Source organism: Solenopsis invicta, chromosome 14, assembly GCF_016802725.1.
Source record: "Solenopsis invicta isolate M01_SB chromosome 14, UNIL_Sinv_3.0, whole genome shotgun sequence".
Lineage (NCBI taxonomy): Eukaryota > Metazoa > Arthropoda > Insecta > Hymenoptera > Formicidae > Solenopsis > Solenopsis invicta.
Window position 1 is genome coordinate 2,764,580 of NC_052677.1, and position 21,659 is coordinate 2,786,238.

General features: G+C 38.4%; 1 protein-coding gene across 4 annotated transcripts in view; it reads left to right on the forward strand.

Moving 5' to 3' along the window:
* The window catches only part of LOC105193022 (snRNA-activating protein complex subunit 3), a 144,711-nt gene that overhangs the window by 8,995 nt on the left and 114,057 nt on the right, over positions 1 to 21,659 (forward strand). The gene's annotated exons all lie outside the window — the stretch shown is intronic.

Below are 21,659 nucleotides of genomic sequence, written 5' to 3' on the forward strand. Positions count from 1 at the left end.
TTATTATTTAACTGTAGTTGTAAAAATTCAAAATTAAATATTAGAAATGTTTATTTACATAAAAATCTTTCAATCTTTGCAATAGTTTTTGTTATTTTCTATTCACTTCTGCCATCTTTCGAGTAACTGGCGAGTCACTTCGGAAGAATGATAGTGATTTTGAGTTTGTAAATTTGTTGATTTTTTGGTTTATCTTGAGAGCCTTGAAATAGGAATCATTAGGTATATTGCATAGATCGGAAGAGATAGTAATTTGAAGGGGCAAAGTCTAAAAAATACGTGAGGGAAAATTTTTTAGCTTATTTCGGAGGTGTCTTCTAAAATTGTTTTTTGTGAGTGTGATCATTTACTGTCATAAAGTAAAATCACTTTTCTCCTTCCTGCGCCAATAAAAGATCTTTTCTTTAAGTCACTCAATCAATTGCTGCTGATAACACTTAGAAGTGACAATTTCATTGAGTTTCAGCAACACATAGTAAATAACGCCCGTCTGGTCCTATTAATATACAGCAGCACTTTTTTGCATGAATGTTTGATTTTGCAGTAGTGGTTGATGGCTCATACAGATAAACTTACGATTTTTGTCTCTTTGGATTGTCATAGAATGTCTATTTTTTATCATCGGTCATTATCTTGTGCAAAGTTCTTCTTGAATTTTGATAGTAAGGACATAGCAGTGGCGCTATATGCATCTCTCTTTGTTTTTAGAACTAAGCACATGTGGAACCCAACGACCTACTTTTTGTATCCTACCAACCTTATATAGACGTTTTGAAATAGTTTTGTTGGGCCACTACAAGTGCATTTGCAAACTCTGATTAAGCCTGACAAAGATTCTTTTCTAAAAGCTGTTTAATTTTTTTGGTTGTCTAGGACGTTCTTTGCCTTGGAGATTAAAATTGAAAAACTTTTAAAACTATATTTTTTACATGCACCACAAAACATTAGCATTTTTATTTAAGGGCAAATAAATTATTTTCTTAGCTTTACCAGCATTTTTCTTTAATTGAAATGTAAAAAAGACATGAGAAATTGTCCTCGAATTTGTTTCTTTTATTTGCGGCTCTCGTGGTTATTATTTTCTTGAGTCTATCATTTCTGTAGGCCAAGTGTCTGAAGTATTTTAAAATTCTCCGCAGGGATATTACAAGCGTTGTGTGATCCCCAGTTCGCCGAATATAGATTTATTTATCTTATGCGCCGTCCAAAGTATTTGAAGTGTTCGACAGCATCACATTTCGAAAGTACCGATAAATCGTCTTTCTTTTGCTTTCAAGATCCAGATTTATGCACTTAATAGAGAACACTAGGGTTTAAACCAGTTTTACTTTGGTCCTTAGTAACAATTTTCTGCAAGACTGCTGTAAATCTTGCAGCAGATTCTTGAAAGATTTTGCCAACAGGACGTTATGATCTGCTTCCTCATTCTGTTTAATTCTTCTGAAAGATTTTGCAGTCAAATTCTTGCAAGAAATTTGTATACATATCTGCTGCAAGATTTGTAAAATTCTTTTACCAGAATATTAGTATAGTCTTAAAATGGATTAAAAAAAGATTAAATTTGAATTAAACATTTAATTTATGTACAAGATTAAATAACAATATAAAAAATATAAAGTTTTCCGTGGAACAGCGTTCCACACAAACATCATGTTTGAAAAAAATGAGAGCGAGTATTCGTCTCAAGATTATAACAAGCAGCTTCTATATAAAGGCTCACTGAAGTTGGTATAAACTGGACAGTCGGCCGCGGCGGCGCCTAGATATAACGCTTGTGACCACACTCGACTCACGAGAAGATCTTCCGCGGCGTGGCCGCATAGCGGTGGCACGATCACTCACTTGTTAAATCCATTTCATTCCGAAATTGTTATAAACTTTGCAGCAGATCTTTTTGCTGCTGATTAAGCAGAATCTGTACAATATCTGCTCAAGATCTGCGCGTCATTTCCGTCGTAAGAAACTTGCAGAAATCTGCAGATCATATTTGTGCAATATCTGCGCGCCATTTCTGTTATAAGAAACTTACAAAAATTTGTTGATTATATTTAAATAAAATCTGTAAAATATCTGTACGCTACTTTTGTTGAAAAAATCTTATATCACTCTGCTGAAGAACTTTGCTAGATTGTTTACAGACCAGTTACGGAAAGAATCTGCTTCAAGATAGCTCAATATTTGTTACCAAGTTTCTGCAAACAGTTCATATATAAGTATAGTGCACGAATATTGAAGCAGTCTGCCAGCATGGCTGTATTGGGAATAATCTTCTGCACATCTGACTCAATTCTACTGCAATTAACTGCACGCAGATTCTGTTCTGCAGAAAATTCTACTAGGGGTCTGCCATACGCTACCTCGATCACACCAAATTTTAACCAATTTGGATATTGCATTCTTTGCTATACTGATTTATCGTCTAACCTTCGTCTTTTGCAACCCTTAGTGTTAGTGAGTATTGATTAAAGACAAGAGAAGTTGTGCACAATTTCCAGATTATCTAACGCATCCACAGGCAACAGTGTCCGTTCTATTAACAATATTCGCTTTATTTCTATTGATTTTCAAACCTAATTTCCGACTTTTCTTTGTTATTTTTGCAGCATATTCCTTTCAGTTCTGGCCATGAGAATGTTGTCCGTATAATACAGTAATTATTTACAGTAATATATATTATAAATTATATATTAAAATGTAATATTATATGTAAACTTATGTTAGTGTTATAATTTTTTTTGTTTATTTTTACATATGTTGTAAAACATGATTTCTGTATTGTACGTGCTTATGCACTTGTAAGTAACTTGGATTTCAGAATACTCCTACGTTCTCGCGTAAATAACAAGACGCCGGTATGCGTACGCTACTCTTGTCACCATGACAAAAGGTTGATTCTGTTCGTTCTTTGTCTATACATTATACGCCATCTCTCACTAACTCCTCTGATCGATTTGTGCGCGAACATGCTGCCTCTCTTGACAAATATGAACGTATATTTTTAACATAACAATTTAAAACCTATAATTGCTATTAATAGAGCAATTAATGCAAAAAAATAGCGACAAGTAAAAAAAGGTTTAAACGGAGAGCTAATATCGCATATGATAAAAATAAGTGATAATAATCAGATTATTACGGTAACTAACTTTAGCTCCTAATGAACTTTGTTATAATCTTTTTATTCTTCCAAAATTGATGCTAGTTTTACAACAGGTCTTTTATAATTTCCCTTTGTCGTACACTTTGTAACTATCCGCACAATTCCATCTCTTTCAGGGTGTAGTTTAACTAAGGTTCTGACTAAGGTTCAATTTCAAGGCATGACGTCGGCCGCCTTCATCATTACTAGTTGGCTGACTTTTAATTTTGCAATTGCTTATTTGTTTTCTATTTAGCTTGTTGATGGCAAAAGGTTAAATATTCTTAAATATTCTGCTCATGTAGTCATATCCGTTACCATATCTGTTCAACGTGTTGCCAACGCGATAATTTGTTCTCAGATGTTCCTTGTATATCAGGTTGTGACATAGAGACGTTATTGAACTTCCGATCAGGAAATGCCCAGGTGTTACAATTTCCAGGTCCTTTGGATCATCCAACATTGGCATTGGGGGTCGAGAATTTAGTATCGCCTCGACTTGGTTTAAATAGTTATTATTTCTGTAATTGTGAGCGATGCGTTGTCGATAATACGCCTTAAATGTCTTTTCATTGCCTTTATTGTCGTCTCCCATAATCTTCCAAAATGCGGCGCTCGGACGGGTATGAAATGTCAGGTTATCTCTTCTTTTACTGCTGCCTCATAGATTTTTTTTTCAAACTTCGGGCTTTGGAATAGTTGCTGTAATTTTTGTTCTGCTCCCACAAAATTACGGCTGTTGTTTGAGTATATATCTGATGGCCTCCCTTTCCTTGTTATGAATCGTTTTAATGTGCCGATGAAGGCCTCCGTCATCATGTCCTCCATCAACTTAATATGGACTGCTTTAATGTCCATACAAACGAATATTGTTACATAAGCTTTATATTGTTTGTTATTACGATCTCGCAGGAAACCAGGCCCGCAATAGTCAACTCTTATTTTGAAAATGGTTTAGACACGTTTACTCGCTTCTGGTAATTGTCCTATTAGTTGCTGGTTAAGATTACAGTTGGCTTTCCTACATATTATGCACTCTCGAAGATATTTTTTTATCTTGCTTTTGACATAGGTTGGCCAAAATTTTTCTCTAACTGATACCAATGTTAACTCTAGCGTGGAAAAATCTTTTATGTCGATCTAGAATCCCAATTTAGTGAACGGGTGAACCGCAAGAATTATCAGTGGATGTTTTGCTTTGTAAAATAACGATGAATGGTTTTTCTCCTATTCTTATTAACTTGTGCTCATCTAGATAAGGTTGAAGATTATTTAGCGCAGATCCCTTTTTTACATCTTGTTTTTTGTTTAGCCTCTTAATTTTAGATGCCCACGTCTTGCTTTGAATTAATCTTACTAGTAAATTTTGCACTCTTTTTAATTCTATTACACACTATATATATATATTTTATTCTACTCATTTCTTTGGTATGTTTCAAATTATATGTTTTATCTTATTACGTATGCTGCAATACGTAATATTTTAGATTGCGATGAGAATTTTGTAAAACTTATCACAGGTTCATATACTTGAGTTAACGCAACTACCACTTTTTTACATCTCTTAGAAACATAATCCTTTACAATCATGTCGTCTTTATATACCGGAAATTTGCTTTCCTACTTCAGTCAACTAGGACCCTCCCAAAATAGAATTTTTTAATTGCTCTAGGATAGATCTTCTCGATATCCGTGGGATTGTCTTTTGATTTTACGTGCCACTATTTGCACGGCGCCGAATGGCTTTGTATCTCGCTTACTTTGTTTGCTATGAACAAATTTTTGGTGGCGCTTCTATCCACTAATATTAGATGCTCAACTAAGTTCCCGCTGTTTGTCAATAGATGGCTCCAGCAATAAGTGCTGGTCGATTTAGACATATCCAAAACGTCATGAACCAAGCTTAGACATATGGTAAACAAACCGCGTTGACACGTTAGTGATTTTGTTTTGGCGTCATAATTTTGATTGTGTGAAAATGTCTGATTTTGTGCCAAATAATCATCATTTGCGGAAAGTGTTGATTTTCTCATTTCATTCGAAAAACGGTGGCCGAAGCGCATCGAGAGCTCCAAAAAGTTTACGGAGATGCTGCTTTAAGTGAAACAACGTGCCGTGATTGGTTCCGTTGCTTCAAAGACTGTGATTTCGATGTTGACGATCGTCCGCGTGAAGGAAGGCCAAAAACATTTGAAGACGCTGAATTGGAGGCATTGCTCAATGAGGATCCGTGTTAAACGCAAGAACAGCTTGCTTCAGCATTAGGAGTTACCCGCCAAGTTATTTCCAAATGATTGCATGCGTTGGGAATGATTCAAAAGCAAGAAACTTGGGTTTTTTATGATTTGAAGCCGAGGGACGTTGAGCGTCGTTTTTTCACCTATGAACAACTGCTCCAGCGGTAATAAAGGAAGGGTTTTCTTTATCGCATCGTGACGGGTGATGAAAAATGGATTCATTACAGCAACCCAAAAAAAAAGAAAGTCATGGGGACTGCCTGGTCATGCTTCTACGTCGTCGGCTCGGCCAAATATCCACGCTGCAAAGGTTATGCTGTCTATTTGGTAGGACCAAGTTGGTGTTATTTATTATGAGCCGTTGAAACCGAACGAAACCATCATTGGGGAACGGTATCGACTTTAATTGATGCGACTGAGCCGAGCACTGCGCGAAAAACGGCCACAATACAAGCAGAGGCACGAGAAAGTGATTCTACTGCATGACAACGCTCGGCCTCATGTTGCCAAACCCGTTAAAACCTACGTGGAAACGCTCAAATGGGAAGTCCTACCCCACCCGCCATATTCCCCAGATATTGCGCCGTCCGATTATTACTTGTTTCGTTTGATGGCACATGGTTTGGCTGATCAGCAGTTCCGCTCATATGAAGACATCAAAAAGTGGCTTGATTCGTGAATAGCCTCAAAAGACGAACACTTTTATCGTAACGGTATTCGAACTCTGCCAGAAAGATGGGAAAAAGCTGTAGCTAGCGATGAGCAATACTTTGAATGATTTATTTGTAACCATTTTTTAACAAAAAAGTTGCATTTTTATTAAAAAAAAAAACAGCGAGAACTTAGTTGCGCACCTAATACAATTTGCAAATCAGTCTAATAGTGTTTATTATGCACATTTGCACGCAGACTAGTCACCACTTTGTTGTATTGTTAATCTTACTAACAATATCGCTCCCGATAATTAACCTGGCTAAGGATAAAGTTTTTAACGATTTTAGATTTTGAACAGACCAAGGCTGTATTATTTTTCTTGTTTTGTTTTTTACATACTATATAGATGCAAACTTCATATGCTTGCTCGCTAGTATCACTGAATCCGTACAAGCTAATCTGCCCTGTGTTTGTTTTTAATCATTAATCTGGGAATCCTTAGAGTCTCGAGCGCAGATAATTGAGATCCGAATAGCGACTAAGAATTTTTTATATTTACCTCCAGGCATTCTACCCTAATCTTCAAGTCCATAGATTTTACATTAAAATTTTTGCTAAAGTTATTATTGGCTCGACCAGGCTTAATAGATTGAACAAATTAGAAATTTTAGACAGTATCTTATGTTTACTTATATGGTTATGCTTGCTATTTATTGGCGCTACAAAATGTGTCCTTCTGCGCGTTCCATCTAATACTGAGTAGTTTTGATTCTTGTTGTTTTTTCATTCCTATCAACTCCACAGGTTGTAGCGTGCTGTCGTTTCTAAATTCCGCGATATTACTTATGCAATTTGCGATCCACTTGCTTTTTTTATTTCTATAAGTTTTTCTATGGAATTTGCACGGGTCAGAAGATTGTCCATATAAAAGTTTTTCACTAGCCTGGCTGCTAAATTGAAAGTCTTTTCCTCGTCATCGACTAATTGGTGCAGACATTTTACCGTTATGAATGAGGCTGCAGATTTTGTGCCATAGGTTAAAGTTATTAATTTGTACGATTTTATAGATTCATACGTATTTTCTCTCCATAAAACCGTTTGTAAGGTTGTCTGACTCTCTTGTAGCAATACCTAGCGATACATTTTCATTATGTCCGCACTTAAAATATCGGTAGCAATGAAACCTTAATAATATAGAAAATAATTTAGCCTGTGAAGTAAGACTTTTATTTAACGCATTGTTCACGCTACGCGTGTCTCTTCAGTTTTCCTTCGCGCCGTTTTTGCGTTCTCAAATCTTTCTGGCTTGAATGGTCCTGCGCAATGTCCCCCCCCCCCACTCTCGCTTGCTAACATTAGGATCCTTCTTCGCCTAGTAACGTAACTCTCTCTTGTCTCGTCCGTTTTGTCGATGCGTACGTGCATTCTCTCAGTTATTTTTCTGTCCGTTTTTCTTTGTACGTTATTCGACATTGTAAAGGTGATACAATTAAAACTCAGCTATAACAACCATCAAGGTCTCAATCATTTCGCCTCCCGTCACAGTACGGGTCTCAATCAGCAAATTAACACGCATACACATATGCGACGGCACAAGCCGTTACACGCATCATTCAATGATATTCCTTTAACATTTTTGCTAGACGCGTGAAATACTACTCGGATCTTCGTAGTGATATTGGGCTCTTTAATAATTGTTTGATACGACAAAAAAATTCTTGAGGTTGCGTTATACGAATTATTAATAATCCTCATATGCTCTAAGTCTTTGTATTCCTTCATAAACTTCACGTATTCTAATTTTAGATTAGAGTTTTTATTTACTCTTTTTTCTAAAGATAAGAATTTTTTCATAGCTATATCTCTTGGGACTTTTCTATGTTATTAATTATATTTTCTTTTTATTTTGTACGTACTCTTATTCTACAAAATGATTTTGTGATCTGTCAAATCAATTCAAAGATTAATTTATTTTGTAATGCATCGGTAATTCCCATTGGTTTAATATTGATATACGTTTCCCTTAAGGTACAATGTAGATGGTAGTAAATCTAATCCATGTTAAATCCTTTCTTATAGTTTATATTACTGCAGTTTTTCTGTGTATTATGGTTTTTCGTTACGCGATTAGGAAGCTATTGTTACCACGTGACTGAGAGGCAATGGGCAGAAATGACTAAAAAATCTGGCCAAAAGTTGCAAAATGTGCCGACCATTGACTTAATGAAATTATATTCTTACATACTTTTATTATTTTTTAGTAGTGCAGTTGTAAAAACTAAACAGTTTTTTTAATTCTCCAAAAAATAAAGCTTTTTATTTATATTTTTTCAAATGACCACTGTAATTATTATTATTAAATATATGCAAGTTTTATTCTTTTTTTTTAGTCCTCTAATGTATTATAATTATTTTAAATTGTCCCTGCTATTTTGTGTTTTTGTAAGGTTGATATTGAACTTTCTGAAAGGCCATTTATTATAATTTACGAATACAGATAACATTAAAAATAACAGTTGATACAATGCGTCAAAAAATTTTATATTTGACATTGCATTTAATATGAATTCTAGAAAAGAAAAAAATACTGTTAAAGCATGTGAATCCATTTTCTCTATTCTTGGGGAAAATATTGTGTCCCTTATTGTGCAAATATTGGTTTCGTCGTTTTAAAGACGGTGATTTTGACGTGATTGATTATCCGCACTCTGAAACATCACAAAAGCTTGAAACTAACAGTTTGGAAGCGTTGTTGGATGAAAATCCGTCTCAAACGTAAGTAGAACTTGCAGAACAACTCGGAATTGACTAAGAAGTTTCAAGATAACTGCATAAAATGAGAACAGTTTAAAAGCTTAGAAAATACGAGGGTTGCCCGAAAAGTAATGCCCCACATTTTTTTTTCTCAAAAACTATTAATTTGTTCTACAAAAATTATGTTTACACATATGAAAGAATGATGTTTTATCTAGTCATTCTATTTTTCTACATAATCTTCAAGTTCTACTGCCTTCCTCCAGAGATTCACTAGAGCGTCTATGCCCTGTCGGTACCAGTCCTCGTTCTGGTTACGGAGCCAGGTTTTCACTGCGCTAATCACCTATTCGTTGTCTTCAAAATGTTTTCCAACTACTAAAGGATAGCATTCGTGGAAAATATTTTGAAGATGACGAAGAGATGATTAGCGCAGTAAAAACCTGGCTCCGTAACTGGAACGAGGACTGGTACCGACAGGGCATAGATGCTCTAGTGACTCACTGGAGGAAGGCAGTAGAACTTAAAGGAGAGTATGTAGAAAAATAGAGTGAGTTGATGAAACATTATTCTTTCATACGTGTAAATATTATTTTTGTAGAACAAATAGTTTTTGAGAAAAAAAAGTGGGGCATTACTTTTTGAACAACCCTCGTAAGTGCTACAAAATAGAATTATCCGTTGATTATGTTCGTTTCATTGCTTTTCATGCATCGTAAAAAAGATTTTTTTGTAAAAAGTTGTTACTGGCAATGAAAAGTGGATTATATATAATAATCCTAAACGCAGATATTTTTTGGTGGACCATTTTCTACATCAGAGGCAAAACCAAATATTTACAGCAAAAAAAGTAATTTTGTCTATTTGATGGGATGCAAAAAATGTAATTTATTACGAGCTTCAGCCGCGTGAAATGATTCAAGCTGGACAGTCGTCAATTGAATGATTTAGCCGATAAAATTGAGGAAAAAAGACAATTTCATGGGCAAAGAGTCAGAAAGTCATTTTATGCAAAGGAAGCATGTTTTTTGCGACATTCTGGGAGTTGGTAACATGGCCGTAAATGGGCAATTTTTGAGGTGGGGGATATTGCCGTCTGTGGATGGCAAAATTAATATTCTTGGTTTGCATGCACACTTTTGTCAAGAAACTGAACATTTCGTGGCGCATGCGTTGAGCATAGGGTTGAATGCATGAGCGATGGTAGTATATTGATCTCTCATAACCTATAACCGGGATAGGTAGTGACAGGAAAACCTATAACCGGGATAGGTAGTGACAGGAAAACGCTACGTGTTTGTCTTTTCTTGAATGCCGCAAAAAACGAAGTTTCTTTGCATAAAATACCATATGCAACATGGGGTCGAGCGCGTTTTTGACTTTGGATGCTATTTTCAGCACTCGGCTGCGCTACGCGCGCTTTGCTACGCCTCGTATTAAAAAACATTGTCCTCAGTTGAGAACAGCAAAGCTTGGCCCCATGTTGCATAATGTACTATTGCTGCACGATAACGTTAGGGCGGACGTTGCTCAGATTATTCAACACATTATCATTTATTTGAATTGGGTAGTTCTTCCGGATACGGCATACTATTTTGTTTTGGCGCTTTTGGATTAACTATTCCGGTCGATGCAGTAGTCTAACAGGACAGCGCTTACGAGATGTGACAAAAATATGAAAATGGTTCGATGAATTTATTACCTCTAAACTGATTCTTTTGCGAAAGAATCCGACAGTTGCTCGAAAAGTGGCAGAAAGTTATAGAAAATGAAGGAAAATATTTTTCAAATTAATTTATAATCACTGTATTACAATGCATAGACATAATATAACAAGACCGAGAATTTGAGAAGTAGGGGGGGGGTGTTAGAAACTAAAAAGAGATAGCATCTCTGATAGCTAAACATGTTTTGCAAAATTAGGCAACTTAATGCTGAGCATGAATTTGTAACAAACCGCCTTTCCGCTCCCCCCTCGGACCGTCCACCGTTCCGGGCTGTCCGGCCGAACAACCGCCGGACAACGAAAACACGGCGCGTAGCACCAATAAGACATATAAACACCGGCGTAGCGCGCGTTGACGCATCCGCACGTGAGATCTCCATGACAGATCTCCGCGCGCACGCGCTCGACCGGAGTGGCGGCCGCTGGACCGATCTCGAGCGGCGGGGAGACCCCCACCGATTTCCGTACCGTTCCGTACCCCCGCACCGTCCCTGCCATCGAGATTCGGGTATATAAGCACCGCCGCTCCTAGAGTCGAGGCTCTCTTCTTCTCCATCCGATCTCCCGTCCGCAGAAGAAAGCCTATCCCGAATGCTCACACGGAGTTAAGCGCCTTAGCTTCAGTCAAGCGATCTTGACACGAACCATCCGCCTTCCTAGACCGCCGGTTCACGGGCTCACATCCATCTTGGGCTCCACCAGGAGATGGTAGTCGGCACTTCCCGATCCGCCGTCCCGTCTCGGTATCGACTCACGACTTGGGGTGTGGAGTTCCGCGTCTCTACCAAGAGCTCTTATAGCGTGAGTCGATCACCACCGCCGAACATCGCGGTATTAACCGCAGCGCGCCGCGATTGGGACCGAGTACAGCTGTACCGCGCGCGCGTCGTCTACGGCCGTGGCCGCGGCCTTCGGCAAAGCCACGGTACCCGCGCGTCAACAAGGATTCCGAGTTCCGAGAATCTCGGCTTGGAATCCCACGAACTTGTAAATAGACACCGTGTACAATACCGCGTTAAAAGCCGACCGTTACGAATCTCGCTTGTAAATACCGTTTGTCCGTCCGCGCGTTCTGGTTTCCATCTGTCCGTCCGCGCGTAATTTCTAAGTTGTGTTACGTCCGTCCGAGCGTCACCGCCATCCGTCCGTCCGAGCGTCACCGCCATCCGTCCGTCCGCGCGTCGTGGCTAAAACGCCACGCTATTATATTGTACAACACGTTACGCGAAATAAATTCGCTGATTTCTTTCCATCCAAAAAGCTGTCTAGTTCTCTTGGTGACCTCAATCCGCGTCCTCGTCCGCCGAACTCACGCCGCCCCGTGCGCGAAAAGGGTCAGGTCGTTACAAATTTTCGACTAGTTGCTGTGTTTTTGCTGAAAACGTACAATAACATGAGAGCAGATTTGAGACATTTTATTTTAGCAGATTTAGAGCAAACGGAGAGTAACTGTTGCTCATTCTGTTGCCAACAAAATGACTTCTATTCGTGGAAAATATTTAGCTTTATCAATCGTTTTCGACAACATAAGAGCAACATGATGATAATAAAAAAAGATAATGATGTTGTGCTTTTGTCGTATATTTGTTAAAAATGTTAAATATATTAATTATTGTCTTGTAGCCAAATAAAATGTCGAAAATGATCCATTTTTGTGTGTGTGTGTGCGTGTGCGTGTGCGTGCGTTCATGTGGGTGTGCGTGCGTGCATGTGGGTGTGCGTGCGCGCATTTGCGTGCGTGCAGGTGTAAGTGCGCTTGTGTGCGTGCGTGCGTTCATGTGAATGTGCGTGCGTTCGTGTGGGCGTGCGTGCGTTCATATGGGCGTGCGTGCGTGCATGTGGGCGTGCGTGCGTGCATGTGGGTGTGCGCGCTTTTGTGTGGGTGTTCGTGCGTGCATATGGGTGTGCGTGCGCGCGTTTGTGTGCGTGCGCGCGTTTGTGTGCGTGCGTGTGTGCGTGTGCGTGCGTGCGTGCGTGCGTGCGTGCGTACGTGCGTGCGTGCGTGCGTGCTGCGTGTGCGTGTGCGTATGTGTGTGTGTGTGTGTGTGTGTGTGTGTGTGTGTGTGTGTGTGTGTGCGCGCGTGTGTGCGTGTGTGATTGTGTGTTTTTGCACGTATATAATGTAATAAATAAACAGGAGTAAATTAATTATTTTTTTTTTTTATATTTTTATACGGGCTATTATTAATATTAATATCAATAATAGTCTTTATAGAAATATAAAAAAATAAATAATAATTAAATTTAATAATTCTTGCTACAAACAGATCTTTGGTCTGTTGATGGGATCACCGTTGTCTCCTATTTTAGCGGATTTGGTCATGCAGGATTTGGAGTGCAAGGTGTTAAAACTCCTTTCTTTTCATCTACCTTTTTACTGCAGATATGTAGATGACATTATATTAACAGCGGCTAACTCATTATCGGGCATTCTTGACACGTTCAATTCCATGCATGACTGTTTACAATTTACTATGGAGAGAGAGATTGAGGGGAAAATCAGTTTTCTTGATGTTATGTTTGTAAAAGTGAATAACAAGATTATTTTCGATCAATACCGCAAATTAACTTTCTCAGGAAAATATTTAAATTTTTTCTTGCACCATCCCCTGTGTCATAAAAAGGGTGTTATTTTTGGTATGGTTGACAAATTACTTTTATTATCACATCCTCAATTTCATCGTAAGACCTTCATTATTTTAGTTAATATTTTATTGGAAAATAATTATCCTTTAAATTTTATTTTCTCCATGATAAATTTCAGACTCAAACACCTTTTTTATAAAGATGACACCTGCGTTGAGGCTGTGAGATTTTTTACGATCTCTTACATTGAGTCAGTATCAGAGAAATTTTTGTCTTTTTCATGTAAGTTTGACTGCAGTGTTGCGGTCACGATACCTACTAAATTGAATAAATTTATAACTATTGGCAAAAACCATATAGAGCTTTCTTGTAATGACGTGGTCTATAAAATTAATTGTAAGGACTGCGATTCTTCTTACATGGGACAGACGAAACGCCAATTAAAAACAAGAGTTAGCGAACATAAAGCAGATATTAGAAAGGCCAGTTCTTTGGTTATTTCGTTACATCGCATTGAAGAAAACCACGAATTTAATTAGGAAAACGTGGAAATTTTAGATAAAGAGCCATCTTATGTTAAAAGATTTATATCCGAGATGTTATACATCAAAAATCAATTGCATGGACTCAATAAACAAAGCGATACCGAACTCCTCTTGGATGCGTATCTTCCTATCCTTGATCGTATTCCCCCTTCTTAGGTTCATCATCCCTTCTTCTTTTATTCCTTTCGTTTGGGCCACTGAGGCTATCTCGTTTCGGTCGTTATTATTGTATTTACTATTTTCACTGAGATTTAACATCCTATCTCACAATGCTGTGACACGAGTTTTGATGCTTAAAAGTATTTTGTATATAATTTTTTGCTTCGTTTTATTTCTTTTTCCTTTTTTTGATTTTGCATAATTTTTATAATGCGTTTTTTATATCTTTTGACTTGTACAGTTTTCTTTTATTTTATATTTATTTATTTTTTATTTATTTTCCATTTATTTTTTTTTAACAATACAAATTTATTTAATTGACAGGACTTCCGTTTCCGGTAGCGAAAGTGACTGACGTGTGTGTGTGGAGAGTGCGAGTGATAAGCAGGTATTAGGGGATAGGGTGAGACGTGGTGGAGTGCGAGGAGGTAAAGGGAAAGGTAAGGGGCTGGTGGTAGAGGGTGAATAAGAGTAAAGGGCCGGGGTAAGGGAATAGGGAGACAGGAGGGATAGTAGGGTTGGGACGGGATTTGGAGGTTAGACGGGAGAGCAGATTTAGAGTGTAGAGAGAAAACAGAAAAGAGGGAGGGTAGCGACATCGGGCGGTAGAAGTGAGAAGCGGAGCAGGAGAGAGTAAGTGCAGTAGCGGGAAATTTTGAATTAGAGTAACATTTGAGTAACCGATTTAATATCTTAATATATGATTTTATATTTTTGCATTTGCTACATCGGTATAATAATTGTAAAAATAAGCTAAAAATATTATTAAACTTGTTTAAATTGTTTTCTTAGAGTAAAAGTGTGATCATCTTAAATATAAAAGAGTCATATTTTCTAGTAAATATTTTCTACAAAAAAAAATAGATTACTTAATTTAAAAAGAAAAAGAAAAAAAAGAAATTTTTTTTATTCCTTTATTTACAACCCGACTGCAAGTAAATAAACTCTTGAATAGGAAAGTTGGCAGGTTAGAGGAAAGACGAGATGGAGGAAGGAAAGGAGGGAAGGAAGGAGAGGGAAAGGGAAGTAGAGGAGGGGACAGGGGAAGAGAAGAGTAAGGTGGGGAGACCGAGCAAAGCAGAGGGGATGAGGGATAGAGTATATAGTCTGTCGCTGATAGAGGCGTTTAAGAGAGGAGAAAAAAGGAAGGAGATAGATGCATTACAGGCAGATATCTTCAAGAAAAGTATAAAGGTAGTGAGATCGCCGGAAAAACAGCTAGAAAAGCGGCCGGAGAAACGGCTAGAAAGGCAAGAAGGGGGGTTGAGAGAGATATTAAGGGAAGTAAGGGAGGGTTTTAAGGAAATTAAAGCGGAATTAAAAGAGGTAAAGGAGGGGAGAGCAGAGATGAGGGAATGGTTGGAAGATATGAGGAAAAGATTAGACAGTTTAGAGAAAAGAGTGGAAGAGATTGAGAAAGGTAGGGGGAGGGAGGAGAAAGAGGAAGAGGATGAGGAAGGGGTAAAGCAGATGGAGAGAGGGAGAAAGGGAAAGATGAAGGAATTAGAAGAAAGGATGAAGAGAATAGAGTTAGAGAAGGAAAAGAGGAGAAGGGAAGAAAGGGAGAGAAATATAATAGTATAAGGAGTGAAAGCAAAGGAGAAAGGAATAGTGGGGTTAAGAAAAGAGATTGAAGAGATAGTGGGGGCAACGGGGGCGACAGCGAGAGTGGAAGGGATAAGGAGTATAGGGAAGAAAGATAAGGAAGGAAGGGAAATGGTATGGGTAAGATTAGCGAGTGTAGGGGAGAAAATTGAAGTGATGAAAGGAAAAGCAAAGCTGAGGGAAAGAAGGGAGTGGATAGTGGATGATCTGACAGAAAAGGAGAGAAGAATAGAGTGGTGGATAAGGAAGGAAGCGGAAAGAATAAGGAGAGAAGGTAGGAAAGTAAGAGTAGGTTATATGAAAATATAGATTGAGGAGAAATTATGGATATGGGATGAGATTAAGGATGAGTTGAGGGAATGGCACGGAAAAGAAGTAAGAGAATGGAAGGGGGGATGGAGAACGGTAGAGGGGTGGAAAAAGAGAAAGAGGATTTTTAGTAGGAAGGTGGACGGAGGGAGAGGGAGAGGGGGAAATAGAAGGAAATATAGAAAATGAGAAGCATAGGAAAAAGAGGAGGAATAATAAAAAAGAAGATGGCAAAAAGTACAAAATAGGCTTTTGGAATGTGGCAGGCATGGAAAATAAAGAGAAGGATTTCAGGGAGAGACTAAAAGAATGGGATGTTCCTGAGTGAGACTTGGTAACAGAAGAAGGGATGGGAAAGAGTTCGAAAATGGCTGCCAAAAGGATACGTGTGGAAAGTGTAAGAGGCGGCAAGGAAGAGTAAGAAAGGGAGGGCAATGGGAGGAATGATTGTGGGGATAAGGGAAGGGATAGGGAGAGAAAAGGATGATACGGAAAGAAAAGAGGAGGGATTACAAGCAGTAAAAGTAAATTTAGAGGGAGAGTGGTGCAGACTAATAGGAGTGTATGTAGAGATTTGGAGGAAAAAATGGGAAGGTTGAGAGAGTGGATGGAGTACAGAGAGGAAGGGGTGAGGGTGTTAATAGGAGGGGATTTCAATGCTAGGACGGGGAGAGAGGGGGGAAGAGTAGGTGAGGATGAAGAGGGAGGGGTAGAATAGGGAAAGAGGAGCTCGAAGGATGAAAAAGTGAATAGAGAGGGAAAAAAGCTATGTTGTTATATAGGAGAATTGGGATGGTCAATTTTGAATGGAAGCGTAAAGGAGGATGAGGAGGGAGAATGGACGTATACAAGAGGGAAGGGAGGGATCGTAATAGATTATGTGATCGGGAATGAGGAGACAAGAAGGAAGGTGGAAAAGATGAAGGTGGAGGATTGGATAGACTCCGATCATCAGCCGATAACGGTATGGGTGGAGGGAGGAGGCCGGAGGGAAGAGAGGACCGGGAAAAGGAAAGGGAGAGGAAGAAGGGGGGTTTGGACGGAGAAGGGAAAAAAGAAATTTGAGGAATAACTTGGGAAGAGGGATAGTGATGGTGAGGGGGTAGGGGAGGTTTGGAGGAAAATGAAGAGAAAAGTAGAAGTGGCATTAGAGAGAGTAGTAAAGGAAGAGAAGAAGGAACGGAGAGGATGGTGGGATGAGGAATGTAGGGATAGAAAAAGAGAGGTTATGGAGGAATTAAAATGGTGGAGGAGGAGAGGGGGAGAAGGGAAAAAATATAAAGAAATGAGTAAGAGGTACAGAGAACATTGTGAGGAGAAGAAGAAAAGGGAGAGGGAAATAGAAGGAATAAGATCCGAAAAGGACGTGTGGAGGTAGTGAATAAAGGAAGGAGGAAGAGAAAGACAGTCAGGGAAGGGATTAAAATGGGGGAGTGGGAAAAACACTTTAGAGGGGTGCTGGGGGGAGTGGAATGGAGGATAAGAGGGGTGGTAATGGGGAGAGGAGTAGAGGAAGAAGAAGAGATTAGTAGAGAGGAAATTGGTAGAGCGATAAGGACATTGAGGGACGGAAAAGCGGCAGGAGGGGATGGGATTACGAATGAAGTATGGAAATATGGGGGAAAAGAAATAAGGGAATGGCTGTGGGAGATAGGTAATAGAGTGTGGAAGGGGGAGGGATGGCCGGAAGATTGGAGAGAAGGGATAGTGGTACCGATAGTGAAAAAGGGGGAGGGGGAAAAGGCAGAAGACTATAGGGGGTTCACGCTTACCCAAACGGCATATAAAGTGTACGCGGCGGTTTTGGCGGAGAGATTGAGGGAAGAAGTGGAAAATAAAGGAATATTACCACTGAGTCAAATGGGGTTTAGGAGAGGGATAGGAACGATAGACCACATATACGTATTAAATTATTTAATAAATAAGAAAATAGCGAAAGCAAAAGGCAAAATAGTAGTTATGTTCATGGATACGAAAGCAGCGTTTGACTCGGTGGATAGGAAGATACTGGTACAGACAAAGAGGAGGAAGGGAGTGAGAGAGAGTCTGGTGGTGAGGTGTGAGGAAGTTTTGGAGGAGACAATAAGTAGAATAAGGGTGGGGGAAAGAGAGGGGGAAACTTTTGGACAAATAGAGGAGTGAGATAGGGATGTCCGTTGAGCCCATGCATGTTTACACTACTGCTAGCGGATTTGGATGAGGAATTGGTGAAGGGGGGATGGGGGGGAGTAAAGGTGAATGGAAGAAAAATTTATTCCCTGGCGTATGCGGATGATGTGGCGGTGGTGGCAGAGGATGAAGCAGGGATGAAAGAGTTAATGAAAACATTAGAAGAATATGTAGAACAGAAAAGATTAGAAGTAAATGTGGAGAAGACAAAAGTGATGAGGTGTAAAAGAGGGGGTGGGAGACAGAAAAAGATAATATGGAAATGGAAAGGAAATGAAATAGAGGAAGTGAAAAGGTATAAATATTTGGGCTACATGATGGTGGCAAATGGGGGACAGAAAGAACATATAGAAGAGAGAGTAAAAAAAGGAGCGGTGGTGATGAGAGAAGTATGGGGAATAGGAAAAAGGAAATTTGGAAAGAACTGCGCTAGAAGGATGTGGTTATTTGATAGGTTGGTATGGACGGTGGTTAGCTATGGGGCAGAAATTTGGAAGTGGAAAGAAAGGGAAAAGGTAGAGAGGATACAGGACAGGTATTTGAAATGGGTAATAGGGGTGGGAAGGTACACACCGGGGTACATGGTAAGGGAGAAGATGCAGAGGGAAAAATTAAGGGGAAGGGCAGGAATGAGGGCGTGGAGTTACGAAAAGAAACTGGGAGAAGGAGGAGGGGGGGAGTTGGCAAGGTTGTGTTGGGAGGAGATAAGAGGTAGAGCGAAGGAGGGAAAGGTGATGGGAAAATGGGAGGAAGAAAGAAAAAGTTTCTATGAAGAAAAGAGCTGGAATATCAAGAAGATAGAAAAGTTGAGAGGAGAGGGAGGGTTAAGGGGGGAAGAGGTGGTGGCAAGAGAGAGGGGGTGGGAGGAAGAGGAAAGGTGGGAAAAAATTAGGAGCTCGAAGTTCAACAGATGGTACAACAGAGTGAAGGGAAAGGGAGTGCCGGAGTACTTGGAAGAAGACTAGGGGAAGACTAAGAGGGATTGGAAAGAGGAAAGATGGAAAAGGATTGCGAGGTTTAAGTTAGGAGATAGTATGAGGGGAGGTAGATACTGGGAAGAGAAAGAGAAAAGAAAGTGTAGGATATGTGGATGGGGAGAGGAAACGTGGGAGCATATATGGGAGGAATGCACGGATTGGGGAAAAGGGGTGGCAGGAGATGGTAGGAAAGATTTTAGGTGAGAGGGGGGAGGGAGAAGTTTGGATGAGAAAACTGGAGGAATTGCGGCAGGGAGGAGGGTGGCTGGGTATGAATGAGAGTGTGGAAGGAAGAGAGGAAAGTGTGGAAGAAAGCGGCGGAAACGGAGGTCCAAAGAATGAGTGTGGAGGTATGGATGGTTGAGTGATTTTTTCTCTCTCTCTCTCTCTCTCTCTCTCTCTCTCTCTCTCGTGCGTTGTAAAAGAAGCAATGAATAAGAAAGGTTGAAACTATGTAAGCGGAGCGGAAGTCCGCAATGTACTCCGCAAGGAATAAAGTACCTACTACTACAAATTTATTTAATTTGTATTGTCTGTTACAAATTTTAAAGTCATCATTTTAATATCATTTTCTTATTTATTTATTTATTTATTTGTTAGCAACCAATTCATGTGGTTTTTACAAAGTTCTTGTCTCTGCACACGCTCTGTGAGGTCGTTTATTATGTTATAATGTTAAGACGTTGAAAGGAGATGTACATCGCGGTTTTGGACAATCTCTATTTATTCGGTAACTTGTTTTTATTTTTGATTTTTATTTGTTTATTTTGATAAATTTATATCTTAATTAGTGCTATTAATTTGTTGTTTTATAGAATTGTAAATCTGTACTGAAGAAGACCGTCATTAAAGGTCGAAACATTTGCTTGACATTGGATTTAAGCTGATTTATTTGTCTGCGTCTGACATCCTGCTTGGCTCTTGAGCTTATTATTTCCTAATTTTAATTTATTTATAAGAGCCTTTACCTTTGTTTATTTTGTTTGTTAAATAATAATTAGCCCGTATAGAAATATAAAAAAAAAATAATTAATTTACTTCTGTTTATTTATTATTATTACATTACACACGCTCTCGCAAACACACAAATGGATCATTTCCGACATTTTATTTGGCTACAAGACAATAATATATTCAATATTTTTAATAAATATATGACAAAAGCACAGCATTATTAATTTTTTTTATTATCATTATTGCTTTTATGTTGTTGAAAACTATTGATAAAGTAAAATGTTTTCCACGAATAGAAGTCATTTTGTTGGTAACAGAATGAGCAACAGTTGCTGTCCGTTTGTTCTGATTCTGCTGACATAAAATGTCTCAAATCTGCTCTTATGTTGTTGAATACGTATGACTATGAGTTACGTTTTCAGCGAATACACAGCAACTAATCGAAAATTCATACTCAGCATTAAGTTGCATGATTTTGCAAAATATGCTTGGCTATCAAAATCGGATTGAAATGGATTTAACAGGTGAGTGCTGGCGCCACCTCTAGGCAGGGGATTTTCTCGAGTGCAACCATAAGCATTATATCACAGGCGCCACCGCGGCCGACTCCCCAGCTTATACTTCAGTGAGGCTTTAGGACTCACCTGCTTGTTGTAACCTCGAGACGAATACTCGCTTTCATTCTTTTCAAATGTGACGTGTGTGTGGAACGCTGTTCTACATAAAATTGTATATTTTTACATTTAAATAACAATTTGTATTGTTATTTAATCTTGTACATAAATTCAAATTTAATCTTTTTTAACGAAAAAGATACAAGAAATATTTTTTTTGTAAACTAAACATTTATTACGTTTACATTAATGTATTTTGTTATTTTAATAAATCTATCTATGTTCCGATCTTATTTTCAATCGATCTTAATACCGTATTTTCGATACAGAAATCCCGATCTATTCGGATTACTTTTTTTTTAATCAGTTTTAATCGCACATTTTTGGCAAGGTTGGTGACAATTCAGCAGAAAGAAGAATTAACTTAATTTTTTATATATTTGAGATAAATAAGAGTACAAAACATATATTTAACCGTTTTTGACATGTTGTTGAATTTTTGCTGAAATTTATGACTTAGTACATGTTGTTGGCAACTTGCTCTTAAGTTGTTCTTTATGTATAGCGATAAACCGTTGACAGCAAATACACAGCATATTGGCAGCAAAACGTGCTGAATTCGTGATGTCAAACCAAAGACAAATAAGGCACACACCTTGTCCTAAATTTGCTGAAAACTAATACCCTTTGTTTTCGGCAACATTGCAGCAAAATCACAGACAGGTGGCTATCAGATGCTTTGGAATACCATTCTGTCTTTGTTTAATAACGCGTGGTGGCGAATCTTAACCTTACGATATGTTTTAGGATAAGGATAAAATCCTTGATATTTGTTTAATAACCACGGGTCATTAAAAACAGAATAATATTGCAAAGCATATTATCTCTTTTTAATTTCTGACGCGTGAGTTTTACCTCCCGTTCCTTGAATGCTCGGTCTAGGTATTTATGATTTATTACCCTGGTCAAGATAATATTTTTTGTAATAATTTCTTTACAGTTTCTCGAAATTAGGGGGGATAGTAAAGATGCGTACAAGCATCAAATAAATAATTAAAATTGATTAGCAATTTAATTTTGTGATATTACATTTGGATTATCCTTTAGAACAGTGTTTTAAAGGAGAATCCGAATGTAATATCACAAAATTAAATTGCTAATTAAGTCCGGCAAGTACACGGTGCGCAGTTTGCGGAAAATTTTGTAAATGTAAAATTTACTTACAAAATTA